This window comes from Rhinopithecus bieti, unplaced genomic scaffold (assembly GCF_001698545.2).
Source record: "Rhinopithecus bieti isolate Rb0 unplaced genomic scaffold, ASM169854v2 scaffold_1583, whole genome shotgun sequence".
NCBI lineage: Eukaryota > Metazoa > Chordata > Mammalia > Primates > Cercopithecidae > Rhinopithecus > Rhinopithecus bieti.
Window position 1 is genome coordinate 1,669,822 of NW_016803645.1, and position 21,411 is coordinate 1,691,232.

Below are 21,411 nucleotides of genomic sequence, written 5' to 3' on the forward strand. Positions count from 1 at the left end.
TTTTTTAGAGGGAGTTTCGCCCTTGTTGCCCAGGCTGGAGTGCAATGGCATGATCTCGGATCACTGCAACCTCGTCTCCTGGTTCAAGTGATTCTCCTGCCTCAGCTGGGATTACAGGCATGCACCACCACGCTTGGCAAATTTTGTATTTTTAGTAGAGATGGGGTTTCTCCATGTTGGTCAGGCTGGTCTCGAACTCCTGACCTCAGGTGATCCACCTGCCTCGGCCTCCCAAAGTGCTGGGATTATAGGCATGAGCCACCACACCCGGCCTGTTTAAGTCTTATGGCTGAGGCTGTACCTAACACCCACCTTGATGGGATCCAGTTAGTCACTTGTTTCTCATTTAAATATACAACTAAGTTGCACACTACAAAGCTACACAGTCTACATCAAGCTAACTACACTATATATAGTTTGATGTATAATCAATATACTTTATGATGCTACAAAATGCTTTCTCTTTTGAGAAAGGCTTACATTTTTAAAGCCAGTGGAAAACAATCCAAATTAAAAATCAACACAACAGATACATAGAAAAAAAAGAAGAGCTGGGAACAAATCTGCCTTGTTAAAATGCTTTTCTTGGAAAGATGATAGCTTGCACATTTGCATCTAATCCACCTGATGCACAGAGCATTACTGCTGCTTCTGTCTTCTTGAACAAATACAGGCCTTGGGCTTTAGAGACTAATTCAAATGTGTATAAATCAATTGCTTCCTTCCTGCTGTTGCTCTTTTCAGATAGCAGACAAGAGGCTCTAGTTTAAGGATGGCAGTCAGGATGGACACATTAGAAAGAAACATTTTAGTTTCAATGTTACCATAAAACCAGAACAAAAAGCCGCATGCTATATTATATATTACAGTTTAGGTTCCATTTCTAACTCCACCTAAAATGAATATGAACAAACTCTAAGTGTTTGTCAGTCAAATAAAATAATAGTCTAAATTTATTCACATATGTACCAAGCAAAGGCCAATAAAGTTAAAAGGAAGCCAAGTGTAATAAAAAGGCAGCTATAAGGTCTCCTGTTTGAATTTTTACCCAGTAAGAAATAAATGATACTTAATAATCCATCTTTCCCCCCCCGCACTGCCATCCCTTCACACATCTAAAATAGGCTAACTTCACCTACTCTAACTTCTGAGATTGTTTTGGAGTTCCTGTTTTAATTTTTTGTTTTTAAGACTGGATGGTTAAGTTACTAGAATTTTTAGATACAGGTTCAATGGTCATTATAATATACTCTAAGGAGGGCTCTAATTATTATAGGGGATTTCAAATTTGCAGTTCAACAGGCAGAGCAGAAATCATTCAATTCTAGAAATTGGTATCATTAGCATTCTTAAAGAAGAAAAATGGAATGAGATTTGACAGATTAAACACATATACTACAGGCTGGCTGCTATGTGAATAGTATTCAACCCTTCAAAGGGGGAACCGTTTTACAAGGTAACAAGAATTGCTTGCACTGTAAGAAATAGTGCAAAACTAACCCCCAAACACCAGCAGATTATTTAATGTTCTTTTGGCTTCCACCTAGTAAGATACCATAAATAATATGGTCTACTGGGAAATGTCCCATGTAGAAATAACCTAATATATATGAAATGAAAAGGTTCCTTGCTAGAGTAACTATAGAAAATTAGAATTCTTTCATCAGTGGGTCTCAAAATGTAGTATGCATATAAATTACCTGGATTGCTGGGTAAAGATGCAGGTTTCCTCCACCTACTCCCAAAGCTTTTAGCTCTATTAGGCCTTGGGAGGGGCTCAGCCTGAATTTTAAACAAATCCTTTAGGTATTCTAATACAGTTATCCATGGTCCACACATTGAGAAACACTGATCTTAAAGGTGTGAGACATCCTTTATAGCTGGCCTCTTCTGTAGGGTGATTCCACGGGGGCGGTGTGCTCTGTCCAAAAGTGTGAATTACCTGCCATTTCATCATTAACCTATAATGAAAATTTGACAAGGAAAGCTCTTGGTTTACAAAAGTCACTTATTAAAGTGAGAATTTGTGTTTTTTAAAAAAGAGATTATCCCCCAAATCACAAACTCACTGAATAACAGCTGATTGTCTAGAATCTATTATTATAGCTAGACAATCTATTGTAATATTAGGGTCTATGGGGACAATGGAGAGAGAAACGGGGGAAAACAGTGGGGGAAAAAAAGGCAAAAGGCAATAATCTACTTATAATTTTGCCTAGACCCAGCCTTATGTGTCATATAAAAGTGTACACTAGGCCAGGTGCAGAGGCTGACACCTGTAATCCCAGCACTTTGGGAGGCCGAGGTGGGCAGATCACTCGAGGTCAGGAGTTTGAGACCAGCCTGGCCAACATGGAGAAACCCCATCTCTACTAAAACTGCAAAAAATTGGTGGAGTGTGGTGGCAGGCGCCTGTAGTCCCAGCTACTCGAGAGTCTGAGGCAGAATTGCCTGACCCTGGGAGGCCGAGGTTGCAGTGAGCTGGGATTGCGCCACAGAACTGCGCCTCATAAAAAAAAAAAAAAAAAAAAAAAAAAAAAAAAAAAAAAAAAAAAAAACAGCGTATACCCCACACAAGGGCACTCTGGAGCAAACTCATTAATTAGTCTCTCCAACCCCATTTTCACACCACACACAAAACTACCAAATTAATTTCTCCTTAAACATCAATTTTTTTCAGTTAGAGAACCTATACTAAGTCCCCTGACTCCTCCTCTGGAGTCTATGTGAACCATGAACTACTCCGCTTCTGATGATGAAGATTCTGTATAACGCCATCTCACTTAACCAATCCAACCATAAGTCTGTCACCTTCTCCTAAAGTGGACTTCCCAGCTCCAGTCAGATGGAGCTCACATTTCATTAACTTTCGAGGGGTTGACTCTTAGGCTTTACACCTTTGCTCTAGTTGGTCTCATAACTGATCAGTATCCCTACATGCAAATACCTTTCACCCTTTCTCAGCCTTTAAGATAGTCCTTCGAGGCCTACCCCAAATCCCACTCCCACCATAAATCTAGTCACCACTACATTTTCTCTTCATATGGAGCATTTCGCACCTTCACCAAGTACTGAAGCACTTGGCTATATTCAACCTTGGGTTTTTTACACCATTCTTTAGTATCTTCCCCATCGCCCACCACCTTTCCAAGTTCCTTGAAGGCGGTAACACTTACAGAATTTCCTGGTATCTCCATCCCCACCCAATCTCTCACTCAAACAAAATGCTAGCTTATAAAACTGGCTTGATAAATAGCTATCACAATTTATGCATTTAATTATCATCAAATTGCATCCCAATGAATACCTGTAAATTGATTTATTAAACAAATATCTGAGCAACCATCATACATCAAGAGCCATTCGGAGGCACTGGGGCTATCCTTAGTGCATTCTTTGTCCTCAACTATCTTATGTAAGCCCTTAAAACAAAAACTCTTTTTTCTGCTACTAGTATCACACGAAGATCTACAGTAGCTCTTCATTACAGATTCTGAGCGTTAACCAGAGCGTTTTCTACTCTGTAAGTTACTGGCACCACTATGACAGCTGAGAAGAGAAGCTAAAACATCAGTTTCCCCCAGACCAACAACGCTGAGTCTTCTATTTTATCACATTAACAACATGAGATTAATTTAAGGTATGGAATTTACTTCCTGTGGGTGCCCTATTCAGTACCTAGTAGATACATATATTAGATGTCAGCTGTAATAATTTTCATTTTAAAAGCCACAAACTAAAGATACATATAAACTGCCATCATTAAAGATTTCTATCACTATGATTACCTTTTCTGAAATAATAAAAGGGCAGGACCATACACATAGAAAAAAGGCTTCTGAAGGATTAAGAGCTCTTATGAGACTTAGTATTTATTACTTTAAAAAATCATGGTAAAATGTATACAACATAAAATTTGCCATTTTAATGGCTTATATATTAAGAAAAATATTTAAATAGTACTGTACTACTGACTAAAACATGGGATTCTTTATTGGAAAAAACTTGCTATGATTAATACCTGAATTTGGAAACTAGTGTTAGTAAAATCTTTTTTACATTCTACTGCTGAAAAGTAATTAAAATATGCCATTAGTGGTTAAATCATTTGTATTACAGGTAGTAAAATAAAATACAATACTAAATATTATACTTCCTAGTTTTTCTTTTCTTTTTTTTTTTGAGACGGAGTCTTACTCTTCATTCCCAGGCTGGAGTGAAATGGCGCGATCTCCGGTCACTACAATCTCCACCTCCTGGGTTCAAGCAATTCTTCTCCCTCACACTCCCAAGTAGCTGGGATTATAAGGCGCCCGCCACCACACCCAGCTAATTTTTGTATTTTTAGTAGAGATGGGGTTTCATCATGTTGGTCAGGCTGGTCTCAAACTCCTGACGTTAGGTGATCCACCCGCCTCGGCCTCCCATAGTGCTGGGATCCCAAAGTGCAGGGCTGGGTGAGCCACCCCGCCCAGCCTATACTTCCTAGTTTTTCTGCATTATTTTCTTAAAATTCACAAATGATTCCTAATAACAGTAGCCAAAAATCTTTATAAAGACAGCTTATTGAGAAAGCCTGGCCAACATGGTTAAAGCCTGTCTCTACTAAAAACGCAAAAATTAGCTGGGTATGGTGGCGCATGCCTGTAGTCCCAGCTACTTGGGAGGCTGAGGCGGGAGGATCATTTGAACCTGGGAGGCAGAGGTTGCAGTGAGCTGAGATCGCACCACCACACTCCAGCCTGGTGACACAGCGAGACTCCATCTCAAAAAAAAAAAAAAAGCTTATTATGTAATAGGTACCTGCTAAGTACTTTACATGCATTACTCCTTTTTTTCTTAGTGAGGGATCAATTCACATATGATAAATTTCACCTTTTTCAAGTGTACAACTCAGTAGTTCTAAGTATATTGACAAAGATGTGTAACCACCACCACCACCAATTTCAGAACATCTTCATCATGCTGAAAGGAAACTGTAACCATCGGCAGTCACTGTCCATTCTTTCCCACCCCCTCACCCCTAAGCCGCTGGTAACCACATATCTATTTTCTGTCTCTACTGATTTGGCTTCTCTGGACATTTCATATAAATAAATCATAATATGTGATCTTTTGTGTCTGGCTTTTTTTTGTGTGTGTGTGACGGAGTTTTGCTCTTGTCACCCAGGCTGCAGTGCAATAGCATGATCTCGGCTCACTGTGACCTCTGCCTCCTGGGTTCAAGCAATTCTCCTGTTTCAGCCTCCTGAGTAGCCGGGATTACAGGTGCACACCACCACGCCCAGCTAATTTTTTTGTAGTTTTAGTAGAGACGGGGTTTCACCATGTTGGTCAGGCTGGTCACGAACTCCTCACCTCAGGTGATCCACCCACTTTGGCCTCCCAAATTGCTAGGATTATAGGCATGAGCCACCGCATCCGGCCTGTGTCTGGCTTCTTTTACTTAGCAAAGTATCGTCAAGATTCAACCATGCCGTGGCATGTGTTAGTACCATGCATTACTCTTTAGGTCTTCAAAACAAACACTTAAGCTCAATACAATAATTGGCCCATTTTACTTTAACAAAAAAAAACTGAGACAATGAGACATGAAGTCACTTGCCCTCCTTAAGTCTCTCTGAATTCAAATTTGTTCATTGCATTTCTATAGAGATGTGTAAATTGTAAACATTTAATTATATACAAACTTATATGGAATACAGTATATATTAAAAAAGAATACTGCTACCTAGGCTCATGACTATAAGTCACAATCTCTTTTAAATTTTTTCTTTCCTAAAAAATACAGTAAGTGATCTCTATGGTGTTTTCAAACTCCAAGATATTATTAAAACATTAAAGGTTTATTCACTTTCTCTTCAACTCTGATCTGGTGCCCAATCTTTCAGAATAAAAGACTAATTACTAACAATCATTGATATCGTGATATATTGTTGAGAATACGGCTTTATACAGTATACAGTGAACTGAACAGGTCAACATGGCAATAACGTAGTTCGTAGTATGAAAATGAACTCAGTATTTACTTATATTGTCTGTAAATAATGTTTATATTGCAACAAATCAGAAAGCAGCAAACATCATTTTTAGGGCTGCAGAATTTTTTTAAAAGTCTCTCTGGAAAGATCCTGACAGCTACATGAGGACACTTCCAGGAAGAATTATGGATGAGTTCTAGATGAACTGATCCAGAATGTTATATATAACTGAACACTTCAAACTCAGTGTAAAATCTGCCCAGCAGCAGTTAGTAGATAATCTTTCTGGTCTTCTGGTAATCTTAAGGATGGACTGACTGACTTAAAATCATCTGTCAGCATGTGTATGTGTCTGTCATAGGTAATAACATAGATGTAAATGGCAGCTGGTATATGAAGCACCCTAACTGAATACTATCTGGAAAAAACAAGCTGAGTTGCTCAGAAAAGGCAAATGTAATACATAAAAGACTGAAGAAGAAGGGATTAAAGCAGTCTATATATTTATTGTAAAGCAGAATACAGATTTATCGCAACATTATGTTACGTTATCTTTAATGAGAAATAGCATTTTAAAGATGTGGCTTAAAAGAGTCTGAAAACTTCACTGAATTGTATTTGAAAAAAAACACCCCAAGACATTTTAATAAGTCTTAAAACACAAATTAAAATACCAATGTAGAGTTTATATTTATAAAAATAAGAATCAGCATTGCCAAGCATGGTAACTCCTTAATGGAAACTAACCAGAAGTGAGAATTAAAAAAATATTTTTTTAATATAGTTCAGGACAGAGAATTCTGAATCATATAATTTTAATTAAGGTAAACAGCCTATGTTATCAGCAATTGCTCTTCTAGAGTAACACTATAAAATAGGACTTCCTGGAAATGTTCTGTATTTGTGCTGCTCAATTTGGTAGCCACTAGCTAATGTGACTGTTGAACATTGAAGGGTGACTGGTGTGACTGAGGAACTGAATTTTTAATTTTTTATAAATTTAAATAGCACTATGTGACTGAAGGCTACCATATCGGACAGTACAAGACTTGAATAACACGTGACATCATGCTGTAAAAGGACCCTACCATTACTGTTCTGGAAACTTTTAAAAGTTAAAGAGGAGACTAGGGTTACTTATGTTGGGTGGGCAGGGAGGGGACAACAGGAGAAAAGAAATGTCCAAAGAAACCTAAATTTGACCTCCACGATTTCTCCCCACGATTTTTAAGCATGGTTTCCCTTTAAAATCCATGGACTAGGGCTACGAATATTAAAAAAAAAAAAAAAAAGGAAGGCAAGAGAGAAAGGGAAGCAGAAATCACAAAGACAGAAGGAAAGATTCCCTAAGTAATTGCCACTAAGTATTAGCAGCAGTCAACATTTATTATGCAGTCTGTTTTATGTATTGTACTAAGCACTGCACATGTATTTTCATTTGACCCTCAAAATGAGCCGTCTAGGTACTTTTATTTCCATTTTATAGATGAGGTTATTGAGACTTAGGAAGTTAATTTGCTGAAACAAAAATGCATCTTCTAACGAAAATCTAGCAACTAGTGTCCTTTCTCTATGTTCTAGCTCTATCTTACAAACCCGTCTCTTACATCAATTCATACATTATATTGAAATAGTTTACTGGCTGTCTCTCACCTTTTAAAAGGTAAACTCCTTAAAGGCAGGGACTGTGCTCTGTCAAAACCATAATATCTTTCTCAGTTACCTACTGTCAACAACTTTTATCAATCAAGGCATCTGAAATATATTCTTCAATAAGTATTTGCTGAATTGAGTATGAATTTGTTTCTACATTCCAATGATAAACATGTGGTAACATACTCTCTTTCTCTCTCACCCCTCAGGCGTCTACATTTGAATTTTGAAACGAGTTGAAAGTCTGTTTAAACTATTTTGTAAACTATTCCAAATAATCTAGAAACTTGGAACTCTCATAATCTGATAAAAACATTTAACTGGGCCGGGCGCAGTGGCTCAAGCCTGTAATCCCAGCACTTTGGGAGGCCGAGACGGGCGGATCACGAGGTCAGGAGATCAAGACCATCCTGGCTAACACGGTGAAACCCCGTCTCTACTAAAAAAAATACAAAAAACTAGCCGGGCGAGGTGGCGGGCGCCTGTAGTCCCAGCTACTCGGGAGGCTGAGGCAGGAGAATGGCGTAAACCTGGGAGGCGGAGCTTGCAGTGAGCTGAGATCCGGCCAATGCACTCCAGCCTGGGCGACAGAGCGAGACTCCGTCTCAAAAAAACAAAACAAAACAAAACAAAACAAAAACATGTAACTGTAAGCTATTTATTTAGGCCCATTTAAAATATCACATTTCCCATATTTTAGAAATATTTTAATAGAAACTTTAATACTGTGACTGAAACATGTACTACACAAAAGCTGTGCCATATAATAACATTCACCTCTGTATGCTGATGTGTAAGAACGGAAGACATACCTCTTAAGGTGCTTGAGCTGAACACAGTGCTTACATTAACTTTTAAATAATAAAGTTTTGATGGTTTCCAATCTTTTCATCTTATTTACCAATGACACTTTTTAAAGACCTTTCACATTTTACTAAATTCTATTCTCTCCTAATGGGCACATTGCCAGTATCTACTAAGGTAGAATGAGGCCTAGGACAAACTTAGGGAAGCCTGTCAAAAAATCAGAAAGAACCAAAGAAGTCTAAGAAGGTATTCCCTCAGTCCTAATCCACAGACCTCCACCTCAACATTTCATGAAATTCAACCTATAGGCAAAACAAAAATATTCATATGAGACATGCTCTCAAGGCTCTAATATTATCAGAGATGGTATCAAATAAAACTCTTAAATACACCATGGAGCAGCTCTAGTTAAAAAATGATCTCGCCTTCAGAAACAACTGTACATATGTCTTCTGCTAACTGTTGTCTAGGAGGAAAAAAAAACATTATTCAGTTTAACTGCTATTTTAAAATTTGTTTTACTTTTCCTGTCACTAAGCTTATTTACAAAATTCTTTTAATCTGTAGTAACATCAAAAAATAAGACTTCGAATATATGAAAACCCATGTTTGTTGGGGAAACGATAAATGAACTACAACTAAATTTTATCACACCTATCAATCACTTGAGGATCTTTTAAAAATGCAGACCCTGATTCGGTGACTGGGATGAAGCCTGCATCACAAGCTTCCAAGTGATGCTTGTTGTTGGTGCAAGGCTTTGTGTAACAAATAACTAATTTTTCCAGATCTCAGTGGTTTGACTCTTCTAGGTTTTGTTTTGAAGCCAGGGTCTTGGCTGGGTGCAGTGGCTCACGCCTGTAATCCCCACACTTCGGGAGGCCAAGGCAGGTGGATTACCTGAGGTCAGGAATTCAAGACCAGCCTGGCCAACATGGTGAAACCCCGTGGTGGCAGGTGCCTGTGGTCCCAGCTACTTGGTACTGAGGCAGAGACTGCAGTGAGGTGAGATCGTGCCACTGCACTCCAGCTTGGGCAACAGAGCGAGACTGTCTCAAAAAAAAAAAAGGGTCTCATTTTCTCACCCAGGCTGCAGTGCAGCAGCATGAACACAGCTCACTGAAGCCTTGACCTTCTGGGCTCAAGTGATCTGCTTACCTCAGCCTCCCAAGTAGCTGGAATGACAGGCGCACACCACCATACCTGGCTAATATTTTTAGGTTTTTTTGTAGAGATGGAGTCTTACTTTGTTGCTCAGGCTAGTCTCGATCTCCTGGGTTCAAGCAATCCTCCTACCTCAGCCTCCCAAAGTGCTGGAATTGTACCGTGCCAAGTCTCTTCTTGTTTTTTAAATGTTCATTTATGCTTTCAACAAATTTTTACTAAATGTGTACTATGAGTCAGACATTATAAGCATGAATAAGATCTCTGTCCTCAAAGAGTTCATTTGTTTAAAATACAAAAAGTAAACAGGTCAACTAAGTAGGAGTCTACATGGTGGAGATGGGGACAGCATTTCAGGGAGAAGAAACAGTCAAGCAGTAAAAGCACTCTGGAGGAACTTCTAAGAGTATCAGATTGCTGAAACACATGGTATTTACAGCAGAGACCAGAGAAGAAACTGGAAAAGTAAACAGGTTATGATGAGTCCAGCAAGTCAGAATAAGCAGTTTATTTGGTAGGTTATCACAGAAATGAAGAACTTTTGGTAGGTATGTGTGTTCAGATGTGTATTACAACATTAATGATTGTATAAAGTAATAGCAGCTAACATTATGTACCCAGAACTGTTCCAAGTGCTTTACATGTACTCAGTCGCTTAACCCTACATCAACCTTATAAAATTGGTACTAACATGTTCATTACCACTGAGAATTTTGAAGCACCCAAAACAAAAATGATTCGCCCTCAATTCAAACTCCGGTAATGTAGCTCCAGATGCTCTCTTTTTACCTAGGAAAATTCTGGAAAAAAATACTCTGGTAAGCACTGCAGAAGATGTGTTTGTCAGTATTGAGCCTGGAAGATAGTTTTGAAGCCACTGGAACCATCAATGAAGGACTGAATCAAGGCCGGTGCAGTGGCTCACGCCTGTAATCCAACACTTGGGGAGCCCGAGGTGGGCGGATCATGAGGTCAGGAGTTCCAGACCAGGCTGGCCAACATGGTGAAACTCCATTTCTACTAAAAATACAAAAATTAGCCGGGCGTGGTGGCAGGCTCCTGTAATCTCAGCTACTTGGGAGGCTGAGGCAGGAGAATCGTTTGAAACTAGGAAGGTGAAGGTTGCAGTGAGCCAAGATCGTGCCACTGCACTCTAGCCTGGGCAACAAGAGTGAAATTCCGTCTCAAAAAAAAAGGACTGAATCAAGGCCATGGAAATGCAAATTTCAGTTATATTTAGTAAGTAAAAATCCTAACCACTCTGTTACTAAGGGATGTTATGAGAGCAAAAGAGAATAGTTTCCTAGTCTCTAACTTGGGAGATGGAAAGAATGGGAATGTCAACCACAGGGAAGAGAGAAAACATTTTTGGTGGGAATTTGGAAGAGAAAATATAGAGATTAAGCTTGAGATGCTTATAGGGTATCTAGGTAGAAAGTCAGGCAGACCTGGGTATCAAAGGTGTACTCACTGGTATGTTGGTCCTAAGTGAGCTCATGTGGGCAAGAACATGTGTGAATAGATGGAACCACATGGGAAGTTGTAGAATTCAGAGAAGAAACACTGATGATGGGTACAGGAGAGTGGTTTGTAAAGTCAAGGGAGTAGCTTCAAGAAAGTAGTCACTAACATTAAATGTTGTGGTGCTATCAAGTAAGATAAGCAATGAAAACGGCTGCTAAATTTGGTCAACAGATCACTGGTGACTTTGGAAAGAAATTTCAATGGATTGGTGGGGTCAAAACCCAACGACAGTGCACTAAGGAATAAAAGATGAAGAAACTGAAATAAATGAAAACACTCTTCCCAAAGATCATTCTACAAAAGAATAAACAGACCAGTAACTAGAAAAGAGAGAGGTTTTATTCTTTTTTATAAGTGAGAGATTTGAGCATATTAATAGGAACACTTGGTGTCAGTGAAGAGGGAGAGGTTAAAAAAAAATACAGGAAGGCTGGGTGCAGTGGCTCATGCCTATAACCCCAGCACTTTGGAAGGCTGAGGCAGGCGGATTACCTGAGGTCGGGAGTTCAAGATCAGCCTGACCAACATGGAGAAACCCTATCTCTACCAAAAATACAAAATTAGCCAGGCGTGGTGGTGCATGCCTGTAATCCCAGCTACTTGGGAGGCTGAGGCAGGAGAATCACTTGAACCCGGGAGGCAGAGGCTGCGGTGAGCTGAGATAGCACCATTGCACTCCAGCCTGGGCAACAAGAGTGAAACTCCATCTCAAAAAATAAAAAATAAAAAAAAAACACCGGAAAGAGAAGATATTTGATGAAGCAGTGTTCTGAGTGAACCAGGATAATGAAAAAGTTGCTTAGAACCTACAGCATGATATGTCTAAAACTAGAGCAAGGATTCCCAGCCTGGGCACTCCAGACATGTGGAGACAGTTCTTAGTTACGGGGTGGTGCTGCCCTATGCGCTACAGAATATTTAGCAGCACCCTAATCTAATATTCACTGGATGCCAGCAGCACCCCACACCAAGCTGTTATAACCAAAAAGTGTCTCCAAAAACTGCTAACTGTCCCCCGGCTGGAGAAAAAGCAAAATCAACTCTAGCTGAGAACCACTGGTCTTGAGGCAGAGACCAGATTATTTAAATGAGCTGAGAGGTTACTAAAACAAAGTACTATAGTCCCATCTACTAGTTACATAAGGAAAAGAGGCAAGTTTCTCTGCTGGGAGGGAAGTAAGGTGGTAAAGGTGGCACGTGTTGTGGTGAGTAGAAAAGTTTTGGAATAACTTGGTGAAATTCACCTATGGGAAGGCAAAACTGGGTATCAGAAATACTTTTACTCCTCCTAGACTTAAAAGGCAAGTGTATGTCTCGTCCCTTTATAGGCTCTCCAGAAAACAGTACACAAAAGGAACTTGAGGCATGAAGAAGGAATTGAAGGACCTTATCAAAATATTATTTCCAACAACTTAAGAAATAGGGTCATCCTGAAAAGTGTTCTGACCCTTAGAGGACCCACCTTTTTGTTTGCCCAAACAAGAGTTTTAAGGTTAGAAATTGAATGTATCTTTTTTTAACCAGAGTAACTATTTTATCATAATTTTGTAAAGTCTTCAATAGGATGGCTTCTATATTTTATTTATCCCAAACCCTATCCATTACAATCAACACTTTGATTTTTAAGACACAAAAATAATTGAGCTATGATTGTACCACTGCACTCCAGACTGGGTGATAGCAGAATCATTAAAAACAACAACTGGCCGGATGCGGTGGCTCAAGCCTGTAATCTCAGCACTTTGGGAGGCCGAGACGGGTGGATCACGAGGTCAGGAGATCGAGACCATCCTGGCTAACACGGTGAAACCCCGTCTCTACTAAAAAATACAAAACACTAGCCAGGTGAGGTGGCAGGCGCCTGTAGTCCCAGCTACTCGGAGGCTGAGGCAGGAGAATGGTGTAAACCCGGGAGGCGGAGCTTGCAGTGAGCTGAGATCCGGCCACTGCACTCCAGCCTGGACGACAGAGGGAAACTCCGTCTCAAAAAAAAAAAAACAAAAAACAAAAAAAAACAAACCCAAAACCTCCCAAGATACAAAACTATAAAACCGTGCCCTAGAAAGTTCTCTTTTTCCTACAATCACAAAGTGACTGAAGCACCTTTATGTGCAGCTCACAGAACGGAATTTGCACTTAGCAATATTTTCCTTAAGAGAGCTAATGCATCTCAACATGAGTATCACTCTAAAATATGCTGAAACAACAATCTCAGATATGACAGATTCTCACCTGTGATAAACCTCAAAATCTGCACATTTTCAAAAATATAACATTTTCTATTAGACAGAAGCCAACTCTGGTCATAATCAGTTTCACTATGGCTGAATTAAACCCCTGGAGGCTCTACAACCATTTGAAGTTAACTTGAGTATGAAACGAGAAGTACTTTGGATACATGACCAATTATCTTCCAAAGAGAGAAAATTCAAGCTGAATTTTCTTTCAGATCTGCTACATGTACTAATGAAAGGACAAAAAAAAAAAAAAGATTCCATATTCCAAAGACCAATGTGGGTGACATCATTCAAATGTATCTCTAACTGCAACCTGACCTGCACACTTGATGCCTCATTTGATGGTCTAAGGGAGCATTTAGAAAAAGCCCATGAGCTTTACCCAAAATCTGACTACAAAAATAATATGCAGGCCTATATCCAAGTAGGCAAACACATTTACTGAAGGCAATCATGTTCACACAGCAATCATGGTCATCTCTACAGCTGTTATGTCTCTATTCTCCCAAAGGAAATAAAAATGATTTGGAAACATGCCAAAGAGCAGTCTAGACACAAATAATTCAATTATAGTTAGCAAATCTAAGGCTTTCAATACCCAGCTCACATCTTAAGCTACAGACAGAAAAACAACTCTGTATCTATTGTTACAAGTTATTAAGTCAAATTACTTCAGAGCCAACATTAAGCAAATCAGATTTTATTACACTAGACACTTCAATTAATTAAAAATACTAGATTTGAACTCACTGACTGGGTCAAGTTCCAAAGTGAAAATATTTATGAGACTGTTTTTATGTTTTATTTCATTGTTTTGAGACAGAGTCTCGCTCTGTCACCCAGGTTGGAGCCCAGTGGTGCCATCACAGCTCACTGCAGCCTTGAACTCCTGTGCTCAAGCAATCCTCCCACCTCAGCCTCCCAAACAGCTGGTACTATAGGTGCACACTACCACTCCTGGCTAATTTTAAAGTTGCTTTTAGTAGACAGGGTCTCACTATATTGCCTAACCTGGTCTTGCACTCCTGGCCTCAAATGATCTGCCTGCCTTGGCCTCTCAAAAGTGTTAGGATTACAGGCGTGAGCCGCAGTGTCCAGGCTGTCTTTACATTTCTTAACAATATGGATCTAATCTTTTAAAAAGTCAGAAAGGCCATATGCAATGATTTCCATGTTCACAGGATATTTTAGTCTAATACATTTGGAACACATTAGATATTCATCTCTGGGCCCATTATTTCATAAACACGAAAATTTGATTTCAAAAAAATCTGGATATATTAAGGTGGTAAACAATGCTTGTGCTTTTCTAAAACAATCTTTGTACTGGGTTCTCACTAGTTTTGTTTTCTTTTGAAAATAACACAAATATATGATTCCTTTTCTGACTTCTTTTCAATTCTGTTCCTTTATAAAATTTCTCCTTTCAAAGCAGTTCAATAAAATAAATTGCCCCTTTAATATTTTTTTAAAATAAAGTTTTAACATCTGAAAAAAATTAACTGGGTTTAAAGGCCATGTATTAGTATGTTTTTAACAATGATTTAAAACAATTTTGACAAGGTCAAACCTAAAACAATTGGCAAAAGTTGCAGTTATTCCATTTAACATCTCCATTAAGGATTCCTTTCCCTATAGAGGTGAAAAGGCTAAAAGATCATTAGGGCATTATGACATCTATAAAATTTAGAGCTAATAAATGTTTTCTATATTCCTTTGTTTAAAAATACTAACTCAGGAACATAAACATGTGAATGATTAAATTGTGCAAGATACGATTTTTGCATCTCAAGGCAAGTGAAGACAAAGAATGGTATTGGTATGGTGTTAATCAAGGGGCAGTAACATGTAACAATTCACAAATCATCCTAAGTACTAAATTGTACAGTATAAACTAAAAGGACACTGCAAACTAACATTAACGACTGTTAATAAAGGCATACAATTTGATGTGGTAAATTGCTCCATGATCAGCGATGAAGAATAGGTTTCAGATCTAATGCTAAAACTGTGACTTACAGTGGCTGCCTGGAGAAATGTGAAAAATATTGGCTAAGCAGTAGAGTTCTGGGATAGATTAATGGTATATGCCACAGCCGTGAGACAGAGCATATCTGTCTCTTGGGAGAGGAAGAGAAATGTTGGTGCACCTTTTACGTTTTTTTTTCCCAAGGATCTAGACAAAAACTAGAGTGTGGTAGCACAAGAAGGTAAGTTCCAATACTGATGGACATTACAATGTTAACTTTCCCCAGGCTCAGGGTTTTTTCTGTTGTTCAAGTTGTGGGAAAGGAAGTATGTGAGTCCATCCTCTGGGGCTTGAAAGCCTCTTAATTACAGATGAAAACTAAGAGCAGAAGGATTTGGGAAAGCCAGAAGCAAAGGTGTTAGGGTCTCAATAGTCCTGTTACAGAGGTAAATTACAGATTGTACTGTCTTTTGAAAGCAGAAGGGTAGACCAATCATTAGGGCGGCATGAAGGCATTGAGAGTGCTATGCATTCTCATTTACTCAGTAAGTTGTAATATTAAAAAGGGCCCAAGGGTGTGCATCAGGCTGTACGGGTAGGAGTATCCTAGAGGTTTTTCTTTCCTGGGCTTAATTCCCCAACCAGATAAATACTTGATTTTTAAGATTTTGGTTTTAAAAAAATCACCCCAAAAAACCTTCTGTTTAACATGCCCTATATGTACTCTTAATATACAACTAGCAGAACGTTATTTTTATTCCCATGAATCAATCCTGAACATGCGCACTGACTCATTGAAAAAATGTACTTCACTTTGCATTCATCGGCATGATACAAAGGAGTTGAGAATAGTGGTTAACAAACCATCATATCCAATAGTAAGTCCATAAAATAGCTTTCTTTAAAAAGTCACAAAAAAGCGCAATAGAAGAAAGGTTTCTCCTTGCTTGAAACATTGACTCAAAAAGGTTGAAGGCCAATAGCAAACACACGCCTGTCCACTGCTTTTTCACTCTCAGCCATGGGTACATCTGCTCTCTCTCAGAAGCCTTGTACAGTCTCAATTAACTTTTGGCAGCTGATCCAAACAAAGCAGATAAAGCAAATCCACAAAATGAACCACAGTACCCAAGCAACTAAGAGCACTGGGTACTAATTTGAAAGAGCACTGTTAGGCTATAATAAGTCAGAGTACGAATCAATGACTCAAAAATGACTGAAGGCTAGTATATTTTTTAGCCAGCTCTCAGTAGCATTACTGCTTTGAAAATTACAGGTGGTTCTCTTGCTTACTCTCTTCTACACTGAGTATACATTTAGTACTAATCTCTGGTTACTGGAGAATTTACAGATATCATTATTCTATATTTTACTTATTGAGACAGGGTCTCCCTCTGTTGGCCTAGGCTAGAGTGCACAAACATGGCTCACTGCAGCCTCACCTCCTGCGCTCAAGTGATCCTCCCACCTCAGCCTCCCGAGTAGTTGAGATTACAGGTGCACATCACGACTGGCTAATTTTTGTATTTTTTGTAGAGACAGGGTTTCATCACGTTGCCTAGGCTGGTCTCAAACTCGTAAGCTCAAGTTATCTGCCCACTTCAGCCTCCCAAAGTCCTGGGATTACAGGCGTGAGCCACCACCCCGCCCAGATGTCATTATACTAATGAAGACTGAGTTGTTCCTGATGAGAAAACGTATCAGGCTTCAGCGATCTAGTTCTTGCTCTCCCTGTAAGTGGACTGAAGTGAAAATGGTTTGATAGTCTTTTGACCCGGAAAATGCCACAAAACCATCCAAATCAAGAGGTTCAAGTTGCCATGTTCACTCAAGAACACTCATGAAAACGCCCCGGTCATTAAAGGCAGGCATATGCAAAAAGATCACCAAGTTGTCTGAAAGATGTCACTTTACAGAAACAATGTGTACCATTTTGACATTACAGGGTGGAGTTGGTAGGCGTGCCCAGGCCAAACAGTGGGCTAGACACAGGGTTGGTGGCCCCCCCAAAAATGTTAATTCTTCCTGCACGTTTAAATACACAGGGAATAATGCTGAACTCAAGGATTTAGATGTAAATTCTCCAGTCACTGAGCACACCCAGGTGAATGAAACACCCAAGATGTGCCAGCCACTGTCCTTTCAGAGCGCATGGTCGGATTAATTTGTATGTAAGCCCCCTCGGCTACATGGAGAGGATCCTCACGGGAAAGAAATTATTCCTAAACCACAACTGTTCCGTGGCTGCACAGAAAAAAAAGACATCCCAGAAGAAACTGACGAAACAAAACTTACGACATGGGCATACATTCAGAATAAAATGTATGCATATATAAGTAAAAAAAAAAAAACAACAAAATGCTGAGAATTTGGTAAACAGATGTGAGACTTACGTAGAGAATGATACTGGTTTTAAGTTGTCTAATTCCTGAGAGAATACTCAAGGCACCTTAATAAAAAACAGATCAAAAGAAAATCTACAAGGCTTACTTGAAGGTTAAGGATAAGGTATAGAATACACATGCACGCATGCATATATATGTATGTGTCTACAGACACATGTATTAGAATATTAGAAACTAATTTGAAATGTTAAGCTAAAAATGTAAATAGCCAAGGGAGAAACAAAAGTAAAGTCAGATTACTCGTTGAGCAATTAAAAGTCCTTATCATGAAAAATTAACCTGGCTCAGGCCAGGCATGGTGGTTCACACCTGTAATCCCAGCACTTTGGGACACCGAGGTAGGCAGATCGCTTGAGGTCCGGAGTTCGAGACCAGCCTGGCCAACATGCTGAAACTCCGTCTCTACTAAAAATACAAAAATTAGCTGGGCGTGGTGGTGCATGCTTATAATCCCAGCTACTCAAGAGGCTGAGGCATGAGAATCTCTTGAACCTGGGAGGCGGAGGTTGCAGTGAGCCAAGATCATGCCACTGCACTCCAGCCTAGGCGACAGTGTGAGACTCCATCTCAAAAACAAAAAAACAAAAAACCCTGCTCACCCATTCCCAGCTGGAATAGATGCTCTTGTTCAGTGTGCCTAGGTAGGTATTTTACAAACAACTAGACAAAAGACAGTGTTCCACAATTACTTTCTTTTTCCACCAGGTCACCAGCCACTTGAAGCTACAAAAAAGGAATGAAGAGCAATCGTAACTGCTTAGAACAAAGGAAAAAGTGGCAAAATATTCCTCTGGAAAAGCAAAAACAAAAATACCCACAAAATACCTGAAAGGACTTAATGACTAACCACAAAGTGTTAGCCTCATTCAATTATATGAATGTAGATATCATGACTGTGCAAGATATGGCAATACTATTCCTACATATCCTCTTAAAATCACTTCCATCTGATGTTTGGTGGCTTAGAAAAATACTAAGGTCATACTCTTGTTTACAGTCATTGGATAACTAGAATACTAACACAGCTAAAGAGGTTGGTTGGGACAAAAAAACCTAGTGTCTTTATTTCCATAACTTGTAATGAACCCTCCCCCACATCAGAATTTCTCCTTCATCCATTAACACACACACACCCTTACTATTAAGTGAAATGTGAGGGCAACAATATTATCCCCGAAAAAGTCCACCTGTTATGTTTTTAAGCTCTGATAAGAAATTAAATGACTGCTTTACATTTGAAAGTACAGGTAAGTATCACCGTTGGGGCTCCGTGGTTCCCACTGGGGCCAAGATCCCTACTGTTTTCCTAAACCGTCTATTACGAATGACTAGATTCCGGTATTAGAATATACCTATCTAGAATCCCTACATTTCTTAACTGCACAGATTTTGCTATCAGTGCTAGTTAAATAAGTTCATTTCTCTCCCCAAATAGACACCTCTTTGAAGGTCTCAAATTTTGACAGACTTTGGGATAAAATGGCTCTCAACATGCTTTGCAAATTCTCTGTATTATATGGAGAAGTATAACAACCTTTAAAAACTGTCTAAATATGGTGTTTCATACAATGGACTGAGTCAGACACAATTTAAGGAAATGGTTAATTTATTTCAGTGGTAATTTTTTTTATCATGAATATTTTCATGGGAAAAAGATATCTAACTCTTTTTTCCATTTCAAAAGAATCGGCCTCTTTCAAGTCCCATGGAAAAAATTTACTCTTAAAACTTTCCAGGCGGGGCGCAGTGGCTCAAGCCTGTAATCCCAGCACTTTAGGAGGCCAAGACGGGTGGATCACGAGGTCAGGAGATCGAGACCATCCTGGCTAACACGGTGAAACCCCGTCTCTACTAAAAAATACAAAAAAAAAAACTAGCCGGGCGAGGTGGCAGGCGCCTGTAGTCCCAGCTACTCGGGAGGCTGAGGCAGAAGAATGGCGTAAACCAGGGAGGCGGAGCTTGCAGTGAGCTGAGATTCGGCCACTGCACTCCAGCCTGGGCGACACAGCCAGACTCCGTCTCAAAAAAAAAAAAAAACTTTCCTACTTAATTAAGAAAATCAACTACACTGTCTTTAACCAGTAAATTATTACTATCTTGACATATTTAGACAATTAACAAAAGGAAGGAAACTTTCTAATCATTTTGCCTGAAATTACATCACAGTCATCTCTCCGTGATAGACCCACCACCTGGGATGACAGGAAACAGGTCAATAGCCTAGTGAATTAGACAGCTGTGTTGAAAGGTTGGTACTAAGGACCAGAAACACAAATAGAGCTCAAAAAGTTGAGGCTTTGGAGATAGAACTATACAACTCCATTTTTCCCCAAACTTTGGGTTGTATACTCAAATTTGCATACCTAATTCCTTAACTGGCTGCAATTAATCTACAACACTTAGATGTCCCAGTCTCCAATAGCCATTACTGACAATTAAAGCAACAATGAATACCTACATAGTACCATGTGCCAAGCAGTGTTTTAATTGCTTTGGTGCTCTTCAAAAACAAAACAAAACAAAAATCAGAATTCTCCATTCAGATTTCTATGTAAGTTATAGGGGGCCGGACGCGGTGGCTCACACCTATAATCCCAGCACTTTGGGGGGCTGAGGTGGGCGGATCACAAGGTCAGGAGTTCGAGACCAGCCTGGCCATATGGTGAAACTTCGTCTCTACTAAAAATACAAAAATTAGCAGGGCATGGTGGCGCGTGCCTGTAGTCCTGGCTACTTGGGAGGCTGAGGCAGAAGAATTGCTTGAATCCAGGAGGCGGAGGCTGCAGTGAACCGAGATCGTGCCATTGCACTCCAGCCTGGGTGACGGAGCGAGACCATCTCAAAAAAAAAAAACCAAAAAACAAAAAACACCTTATAGGGGTCCTTGTTAAAAGGCACCTACTAAGTAAGGACCTATATACTTACATAAGTTGGATTTCAGTCAGACCCAAAGCTGTTTTTCACTTAATCAAATAAATTTTGCTAGCTAAACTGAGAAAATGTAAAAAAGTATTAACCTTCTAATAATATACAAAATATTGAACAAATGGTTAATTTATTTGATAAATAAAACAACCATTTCTAATATGACACTGAAATGGCAAAATGATAGCCACATCACACTAGGGAGAAAATTTTAATAAGCAGACAAAACAAAATGCTAACATTGTCCATTCTTTCAAAGCACTGACATACAGAAGTGAAAAGATACAACTTACTGCACATTTTCAGGGTAGCTATGTTTACTGAAGTCTAAAACTCCACCTTTAAAAGTCAGTATTATTTCTTGATGGAAGAAAAACCCACAGTAACTAGTTTTTTTATGTAATACTAATATTATTGGGTTTTCTTTGCAAATTCCTTTAGTTCAAGTATTACTAAAGAAACATAGACGTATGGACATTACAAATTCAGCTAAAAAATCAGGTAATGCTGACTATCCTGTTTAATGGTAATATATATATTAGGTATTTAAATTTCATTATAACACAAAATAATTCTAAAATGGAATTTCTAGAAAGATGCATTTTGTCACTCTACAGTGTGCCTGCCTCTTCCACTGTGTTGTGTGTTTAAGATTTTTGTCAATTTACCCAATTTTGTCATGGGCTGTTATCAACTGAACTGTGTCCTCTCACCCCCAAAATATATGTTAAAATCTTAACTACCAT

At 39.1% G+C, this 21,411-nt stretch overlaps 1 protein-coding gene across 3 annotated transcripts in view; it reads right to left on the minus strand.

Annotated features, from left to right (window-relative positions):
- Positions 1 to 21,411, minus strand: part of SCAF8 (SR-related CTD associated factor 8) — a 234,198-nt gene that overhangs the window by 104,256 nt on the left and 108,531 nt on the right. The window contains exon 22 of one of the 3 annotated variants that reach the window (XR_001889170.1): positions 1,701 to 1,961. The exons of the other annotated variants lie outside the window; for them this stretch is intronic. The gene's annotated coding sequence lies outside the window, so the exon portion shown is untranslated. The remainder of the gene's footprint in view (positions 1 to 1,700; positions 1,962 to 21,411) is intronic. 3 annotated transcript variants of the gene reach the window in all.